The sequence below is a fragment of the Monopterus albus genome, unplaced genomic scaffold (genome assembly GCF_001952655.1).
Source record: "Monopterus albus unplaced genomic scaffold, M_albus_1.0 scaffold21.1, whole genome shotgun sequence".
Lineage (NCBI taxonomy): Eukaryota > Metazoa > Chordata > Actinopteri > Synbranchiformes > Synbranchidae > Monopterus > Monopterus albus.
The window spans coordinates 1,374,362-1,384,004 of NW_018127901.1; the positions used below are offsets into that span (position 1 = coordinate 1,374,362).

Genomic DNA, 9,643 nt, shown 5'->3' on the forward strand with positions numbered 1-9,643 from the left:
CACAGCCTGTACTTTGCAAATGTATTCAGTTTAGCTACAAGGTCTCTCAATGTGCTTTCAGCTTTTGGGTCCAGACAAACACATTATACCTCACTTCATCTTTTCCTTGTGCCTTAGTCCCACCCATGTAAGGTTGGAGGAAAAGATGCAAGTAGTGAGGAATCAAGAATACCAGGCCGTTTTAGAGTCATTTTGGACCAATGCATTTTGGAAAGCACAAACACCTGAGGTCAGTGTAAATCTAGTATTCACTCTCCTTTTAGCTCTGTTTTGGTCTCTACTGACTCCTGAGAAACATAACAGGGTCTTTGGCTGTTCCATTTACTTCAGTCGGTCTCTATTGTTCTGCCATTTAGTGCAGGGAGAGGGCAGAGCCTGTCTGATGCAAACAACTGCTGCTGGAAACAGAGGCTGAACTAGACAGGAGATGTGCCATGAACTGGATCAACCTTCAGGTGATACTTTCACATTGTTATAAAAAGGCATTGATTAGCTAATCAAAAACATCTCATCAGTTGCTGGGTATGCTTGCAGCTCATAAGGCCAACAAAAGATGACTGTTTGTCTTCTTGTTTTTTACTTGTTATTCTGCTTTTAATTTTTATTTTTTTCTGTTCTGTGTGATGGACATTGGGGGCCACTGAACTGGAGTCAGATTCCTTGTATTTTAACATATGAACAATGAAGTTTATGATTGATTGACTGATTGAATGATCTGTCAGATTAAATGATCAAATCCAGCTGTATAACCACGGCCACATGTTGACAGTTGGTCTGTTTATTATAGAAGACAATGATCAAATAAATGATCATAAACCAACGGAAAAAATGTGGAATATTTGAATTTCTCTAAATGACCATAGCTTGTAAACCCTGTTCACATTCAAGCTTGCAGTGATTATAAAATGAAATAAATAAACAAATAAAAGTTTACTTTAAATCTTTACAATCCATTTGCGTTCAGACAGTAGCAGTGCAGCTCTTTTCCTTCCAGTGGATGAGAAGAATTCAGATTTGAGACTAATGAGAAAAAAGGAGTGAGGCTGGGTTTCCTCTGTGTCGTAGAACCCAGAAGTCTTCACTTCAAAAACCCAATAGGAGATGAGAACAGGAAAACAGAAGAGGGTTTTGGTGCAGAAAGGAGCTCCGGTGTCTCCGGAGCATCAGGGGCCGCGGCTGTCTTTTTGTTAAAGCACTCCATCGCAGAACCCCTTTCTCTCCTTTCATGTTTTTGCTGTAGAAGGAGAAGAGATGAAACAGGAAGCCAGGGATAAATCAGCACTTGTTCCCTCGGCCGTCTGTGTCTGCATCTGCCCACAAGATGAAATCCTTTTTATCTCAATTTAAGGGCCAAGAGGTGCAGTTATGAGAATTATAGCAGCACTTCATGTAGACGTGTCGTTACTCAAAAGCCACGGGATGGCCTCCAAGTAGGTCCATCTTTTATACACAGAGGGGAAATTGCATATTGATTGCAATCTGTCCATGCTTGTGTGTTCACTAGCATTTGTGTAGAAAAGACTGTGTGTGTTTCCAGTGTCGGAGCATGTTGCCAGATTTGATGACTAGCCAAAAACGGAGCGAGGAAGTGTGGAAGGAAGAGAGAGAGACAGCGAGAGTGACAGTCAAAGAGGGAGAGCAAGAGATATAGACAGACTGAAAAAGAGAATGACAGAGAGAGAAATTCAGAGTCCCTAGTGTCCTCTCAGTTTAAACTAATGTGTCAGTGTTTACTAAATATATGAGCAGAGCGTCGAGCCTGTGGCTGTTTTCTCCTCTCTGCTGTCTTTTCACACCAAGCCTACTGTATATGTGCTGGAGCGGTTTGCTGAAATTCACCTGTGAACATACAGAGATGCCTGTATTTACCTACATTTGGCTTAAAACCAATATTACATGATGCATTTGGGTCTGGCTTTGACAACTTATTTACAACAACAAACACTCAGCAGTAATTCACGTGTCATGCATACTAGTTTTTTTATTCATTTCATTGTAGGTTTTGTGAGGGCACTATACAGATAATACATTTTACATTGAAAACCTGGCTAGTCAAATAAAATGGTGGACAGTAAATATACAGTAGTGCACCGTATAGTAAATAGGGAGTGATGCTGGACACAGCTAAGGAGAAATTGACTGACTAACTGGACACACGCTATTGCAGCTAGCTGGTCAGATGCCAGCACCAGTCAGTCACAACCGCATATATTACAAATCATCAACAGAACAAAAAATTTAGACTCATCAAACTGCAGATTCTGACAGCCAGCTGCACTAGAGTCCACACCACAGCTTAGGTCTGAGCACCTACTCGGTTCACCTGTTTAACTGACTCCAGAAAGTGGCACCATTTGTAAGTTACTATCCAGGAAGTTAACTTTTCCTTGAAGAGACAAGTGAATGTAGACCATGCTGCGCCTGTTTCATGGAGCAATTTGTATTCTAGCACAGTCACTTTCCTGTTGATCAACAGCGCAAATTAGCTTGTCAAAGTTCCCCAAAGTTAAACTCTATATGAAAGCTCTGTGAGAATTCACTTACTCTGCACTATTTCCTAAACTCTGCAAGTGAATGCACTGATTCTACTGAAATAAATTGATTGTCATCTGAAATCTTGCTGTTACTAATACTGCTTGACTGTAGAGAGAGAAACGAGGAGGGCGGATCAGGAAAAGGAGAGAAACAGACTAAGACAGTGAGAGGAACAGTGGAGAGGAGCAGGAGAGAAGCAGAGGGAGACTGGGAGGATGGATGATGGAGAGATGGAGTGGCTCGAGGGGGTGGAGGAGTAGAGGAGTCTGTTTTCACTCTAATCTGTTTACTTTGCAATTTGTGTTTTCAGAGCGAGGCCATTCATTCTCCTTAACCTGACACTTCACTCACCAACAGGAAGTTGGTGTGTGTGTGTGTGTGTGTGTGTGAGGGAGAGATAGAGACGAATCTCATTTAAGCTTCCCTTTTATTGAGATGTTTGTGCCTGCATCTATATATGTGTGTGAAAGCTCATTTACGTCCTGTCTTATTGTAATTGCAAGTGCCTGTGTTTGTGTGCAAATGTTTGTATTTGCTAAAGTGTGTGTGTGTGTGTGTGTGTGTGTGTGTGTGTGTCATGTGAGCATCCATCAGCAATGCACAGTTGCACTGTAATTATTCAGCAGTGAAACCATTAGCTTGCTGTCCCTTGCATTATACATCCTCTCTCTCTCTCTCTCTCTCTCTCTGTGTTTCCATCTTTTATGTTTTTTAAAATAGGTTTAGCCACATGGGGACACACACTTGGTCGGCTGGGACTGACAGAGAGGGCACCCTGTCTGTGTGTATAGTGTGTTTTTGTTAGTTGATGCTCGGCTAAAGAAGTGCTTCAGTTAGTTCAAAACAGTAGCTGGGAAATCTCCACCACCAGACACAGATGACATTAGCACTGTCAAACCAGCCCAAACTCTGCCACCGAGCTTTGAGTATTTATAAAGGTCTGAAGCACCTGAATCTTTACAGTGAGTGCTAAAGGGGATCAGTCGTCACTGTGTTTCAGGTTTGGGAGGAAATAAACAAAGTATCTGCAGGGCAGCTTCACACTGGAACCTGTAGCCAACATACATCAGATACAAAGTGCTTCTGATTGCAGGTTGTGTGACGTGGGCTATTGTGCACTGAAGCTCTGAGCTCAGGCTGCTCGCTTCATTTCAATTCACTAAGCTTTAATGACATGGCTGTTTACATATATAGTATCACCAAAGCATTAGCATTCCAGGTTTGAATATATAAATACATTAGCAAGCATCACAATTAATAACAAGGCAAGTTATTTACATAGTTAAGTAAAATATTGTTGAGAAAAAGAATATTATAGTGATGTTTGTCCTCTGTCGGGGGTTTGTATTAGGACTTGTGGAAAACTACTGGTTGTTGTTGTTTTGTTTATAAATGGACTGGTAAGTGGGACATGGCACATGCAGTACAGCAAGTGTGAACCATCAGCATGTCAGCAGTGTCACTGTGAGAATACATGGCATGCACCAGCCGACAGTGTTCACCTTCACACTGACTAAAGACGACCAACAAACTCTGGGACATGTTACTATTACAAGCTGAGCTCCTTTACAGTGAGCACTGTGCCTCACAGAGAACCTGCTGGTTAGATGTTGTGTATTATTGGCAGTCTCTAATAACCACCACAAACACACTAGCATCATTTTGGTAAATGAACATTTAAGCAGCTTCCCAATCCAGTAAAATCCAACACAGGTCATTTGAATTGCCAGTCTGTCTTTTAGCAAAACTAAAGCAAAGTTAAACCTCTGTCATCCATCTGCAGATATTGGTTTCCATTTGGTTATTTGACGGTGCCCTTGGTGTTTCCTGTAGATATATTTTGTTTATCAGAGTGGCTGAGTAATGGCCGAGACTTTTAATAAGTTAGTTTCTTGCTGTTATTGCTGCAGGTGGTACGGCCCTGGGAGAGTTAGGGCTCGCTGTCTGGAGCGCCGTGCCAGACTGGAAAGATGACAAAACAAAGATCTGATTCATTTCTTTCAGCTCCTCATCCTCTGATGGAGAAGGATGAGGAGGAGCAGGAAGTCAAAGACAGAGATGCTGGTGACATCAGCAGCCCGCCAGCTTTATCTTTGAGTGACAGACTGAGCTCTGAAACATGTATGAGAGCAAACCCACCTGTCTATCACTACACCTGGTGAGTCCTTACCCAAATACTAAAGCTGAGGCCCAGTGCCAGACTACATGTCAATTCATAAGAGTTTTAAATCTGCAGTAGCAGAATATGTTTAGTCAAAGATGTCAGATTAAACCCGTTTGATTCTGATGGACACTACAGTCCTAGAATGCACTGCACTAATGAGACGGAGACGCTGCTCATGGCTGGAAAACTAAAATTAATTTCTGGTGGTCATCACTGGGAAATGAAACCATTTGTAAAAAAGACATCAGTTGTCCAGTCCAAGTCCTGAGTCGCTCATCAAGGATCAAGTCTGAGGTCAACTGACAAATCCCAAGTTATTTGAGAGGTCCAAGGCCTCACCTGGTCAAAACCCAAGACTTGAACATTTTTGGTGTCAGTCTCACTAGAGCCAAGTCTCAAGTCCTCATGTGTCAGGCTGAGCTTGAGTCTACAGCTCTGGTATTGTTTGTATGTAGTACTGAAGTGGGACATGGCATAACTGTGCTTACTGCATGTCAGCCCTCATTACTAACTAGGATAATAAATAATTAATGAACCTGTGAGGTACTAGTATGCTGAACTTTAAGTGTTCATTCTGTCCTCACAGCCAGAAACCAGCTCCATCTATCCACAGAGGAGTGTCAGCAGCGAGGATGTCGAGGCCTCGTCGAGTTTGGCAGCAGAATATCTGTATCCTTCTTTTCCTTCTAGAAGCTGCCGGCTGTCAGCACTGCAGACCGGTTGGCTCTGCTGGCTGTCACCCATGTTCTGTACAGGAAACGATCACTGACAGCTGTCAAACCCCTCCTCGTCCTCCTCTTCATCCTCTTCTCTGCCAGCTGATCCTGGCCTGACACCGGCCATGATGGCAGCTCGGTTACACCTCATCCATAAGGCAACACGCTGCTGCTATTGCACCTAACTTGTGTGCAAAACGCAAGAGTGTTTTATTCCCTGATGACGCCCACAGAGTGTATAGTATTCTTGGAGGAACTGGGTCAGAGTATAAATGCTAAAAAACTGCAGATTCAGGTGAAGGAGAACCGTCAGCAGTTTGTGCATGTCAGCAGTGATAAGGAGGCATCAGAATTCAGGGCTGAGGTGTCACCTGTGGGGGAAACTCTCTGCTGTCACCTGCTGCCAACCATCTCTCATCACCTCTCACCAGGTTCTGTCTCCACTGGCACTGGTGGTGGCAGGGGGTGAGGTAGAATCCTGTGGCTGACGGCTTTGTCACAGCAGGAAGTGGCCAGAGGGGGGTTTGACTGTTACGTTCACATGGACTCTAAACTAACTGCTCAGCAGTTGCATCAGGTTATTGGATGACATAGTAGTAAGAGCTAAAAGGCCTGGTTGTAAAGTGTTGAAGGTACTTTGCAAGAATTTCTTTGCTCATGTTGAGGTAAAAATAACTCGTTATAAAAGAAAACAAATTAAAGTTTAGCCGAATAATGTGCCATCGTTCTCAGTGTGAGTAGCAGCATATAAATGTTTTTATTCCTATGATGCTGCTTCATTGGCCCCCTTTTGGCCTCTTGAAAACATTTTTGCCTAAATAGCAGTCTACCTGGTTATACAGGTGTCTTGTCTTTGTCACCTAAGCATCAAATTTGTTTTTATCAAATAAAAAAAGCTGTTTATGCAAACTCATTGTGTGCTGTAATGAGCATGAACCTGTGAATCTCCAGCTGCAAAGAGTGCAGCTAGAGATTGTGCAGGGATTACACCTACATGTACACCTCTGTGTATATCTGTACAAAAAAGGTATTATAAGTAAGCTAGAGGACCTAACAGACATCCATCCATTATTTCTATTGCCTATTCCTGAATAGGGTCACGGGGGCCTGGAGCCAACCCCAGCTGACACCAGGTGAGAGGCGGGGTCCACCCTGGACAGGTCTCCAGTCTGTCACAGGGCTGACATGTAGACAAACAACCACACACACTCCTACGGGCCAGTCAACCTAAGCTGCATGTCTTTGGACTGTGGGAGGAAGCCGGAGAACCCAGAGAGAACCCACACAGACACAGGCAGAACATGCAGACTCTGCACAGAACAGCACCAGATTGAACCCAGGCTTGAACCCAGAACCTTCTCATGACTCAACAGCGCTAACCACCACTGTGCAGCCACCTAACACACACTTCCAGAATATTACAGCTTTGTGTGTCCCTGTGCATCAAACATTGGTTGATACAATTTCCTGACAGGTGGAAGTTGAAACTGAACTGAACTAGACACACCCAGTAAAATGAGTATTGCAACGTCTTTAAAATGTGTTATTTCCTGCAAAACAAAGGGAACTGAATGTAACCAAAAGGTCCAACCTCAGCAGTACTGTACACTCTGGCTGTGCTGCATTCTAGCACAACAACCTGTGTCAACAGGAATTACTTCACTCTCTATTGAAGGATAATCACTTTTATTTGGCCGAGTATGTTACACACAAGGAATTTGTTTCTGGTACAGAACCGAGGCAGCCATCTGTGGCGCCAACTTGGGGGTTCAGTGGTTGCCCAAGGACACTTCGACATGTGGACTGCAGGCACCGAGATTCAAACCTCCAACCCTCCGGTTGGGAGTTGACCACTCTACCCACTGGACCACAGACAATATTATTAAGACAGTAATGTTTTTGTCCATAAACCGTTCTATTAGTTGCTTAGAAAGGTAAATGAATGACCAACAAGAAGTCGAACTGGTGAGGTTTTTAGCCATGTCAGCAGCATGGCTCTGAGTGTCGGTCTGCTGGGCCCAACTTTGACCCAGACTGGAATCTCGACTAGTAGATTCCCTAAAATTTTGTACTGAAATATCTCAGCATCTCCCCTCTGTTGGAGGGTCCCAAACTAAAATCAGAGGAGGGACATCTCAGGCCTGTGGGCAGCAGCGTCCTCTGTGTGAGGGACCTGCCAGCTGTGGGCCACTGTGTCCTGAACATGTTATATCCACACCCTACCTGGAGTTCCTGTTTGTCATCTGGAGGTTTAGTGTTGCCTCTAAATCACAAGATGTCATAAATAAGCGCCGAGGGCTCATTTGTTCTGAACCAAGCGGTGCAAACAGTTACTGTGTGCAGCATGTCATGTTTATGAACACATTACAGAGACTTTATGATGTCAGGACTCGGGGGTGGGAGTTGTTTCTCAGCACCTCGATTTATTTACCAGGGATAACAGACACATCTCAAACGCGGCTCCTGTGGGATAACACATTCATAGATGAGACACTCAGCTCATTTCACGAGAGAGGCAGATTGATTGCTACTCTCCCTCCTAACTATCCAATCGCTCTTTGTTAAACAAGGCACAAACCCAATTACAAAGTGCCACACGCTGACAGTTTATTAACATCATCACCATGAGAAGGAGGCGGGGCGCTCGGTGGTGCTGGTGCTGGTGTACTATGTTTCTCCTCCTTGAAGTGCAGCAGTGAAAGATTGTCCTTTTATTCAGAAGAGAAGGTTTGTGTTAGGAGACCCTAGACGGGTAATCACTTCTACTTCATCTTCAGTGTTTTTTGGGAAATGTGGGGGAAACAAGCCTGATGCCTCTGGTCAGTGTCTCCTGTTTTGCAGAAAGCTTGCAAAGGCTAATGGAGTAATATTTCTGGGCTGTGTCTGATCTCTGCCTCTGATCACTTCATTAAACTGATGTTGATAAATGCACAAAGCAGCCGGGACCACAAGCAGACGCAGCAGATGCATCTTAATCGTGGAGAACAGGAGAGGAAGGTGGGATGCATGTAATCACTCAGTCACTTCCTCCCCTCTTCTCTACCTTGATTCTCACTGTAATGAACTCATTCATGACTGAGCAGATCTGCCACTTCACAAGAAATGAAGAGGAACAGAGAGCAAACCTGAGCAGACACCAAAAGCGAAAACAGCCTGACCACTGCTGCTGCTTCGCTGAACATCTTTCTGACACGTTGAAGCAGGAGCCCCTGACACAGCCCAAGAGTCTATGGCTATTTGTGGAGAATATCAGATGTGTTCCAGAAGGAACAACCCTGACCCTTGTTTCAGTCCAGCTCGATGGACTTAAGGCTGTTTGACTCCTTTTTGGACAAGTTCTAAATGAAGTCTTTATCTGATGAAATGTTTTTGGTTTCCTGTCTTAAACTAAGTCCTTATAAAAGTAAAGATTCAGTTCTTGATGTTGGAACAGGACATTGAAAATACCAGAAGGATGAAAGGCCCTTCTGCAAAGTTGTGACACTTTGTTTGTTTTCCGGAATTTCCATCTGCTTCTGTACCACATAAAACCATATTGGAAAAACTAATAAATACATGTAGCTTCGTTTGTCTCATCTCACTCATTTGTTCACTCTTCAGCTCAGTTTTTATACACCTCAACTGAGTATTATGATAAGTTCACAGCCCTATAGTCCTAATATTGACTGAGTCCTTGTGTTACATTGCCTGAAACATGTTGTACAAATGGGATTTGTTTGTTTGTTTGTTTGTATTGTGAGGTAAACAAAACTGGGCCCTAAGAGTGTCGTCTGCTGTGGCAACACTTATTTTAGAGACTGAGGAGAATAAATGTTCCTATGACTGTGTAAATACTATTGGACCTGTTGGGTCATCTAAAGAGAACTCTCAAAATCCAAGTCTATTTTAACCATCTCCTTTTCCTGCTGTGTCTTGAAGACAAATTTCAATATGTAAATTTTTTTAAACATATTTAAATTCTAGTTCCCAAATATACAAAATATGTAAAATAGTCAAATATTATGTCAGACAATTTTTTGATATTATTTAATGGTGCGGTCATAACAAACATGTTTAAAACTGAATGTTTTACTCATAGCATACTCATGAAAAGTCAATCGAATCCAAAAACCAATGAATACACACCATATACAATAAGCGACACACTAAAAAGTTTGAAATGTTAAATGAAAATCAGGGTAAGACAAGACTAATGTCTTGTTCTGACCACAGTGGAGTAAAAGACTCC

General features: G+C 43.0%; 1 long non-coding RNA gene across 1 annotated transcript; it reads left to right on the top strand.

Annotated features, from left to right (window-relative positions):
- Positions 1-286: 286 nt before the first annotated feature.
- Positions 287-6,158, top strand: LOC109956764 (uncharacterized). Its single transcript, XR_002274463.1, has 3 exons — positions 287-455; positions 4,446-4,693; positions 5,286-6,158. It is a non-coding gene; the product is annotated as an uncharacterized LOC109956764 (long non-coding RNA).
- Positions 6,159-9,643: the final 3,485 nt, after the last annotated feature.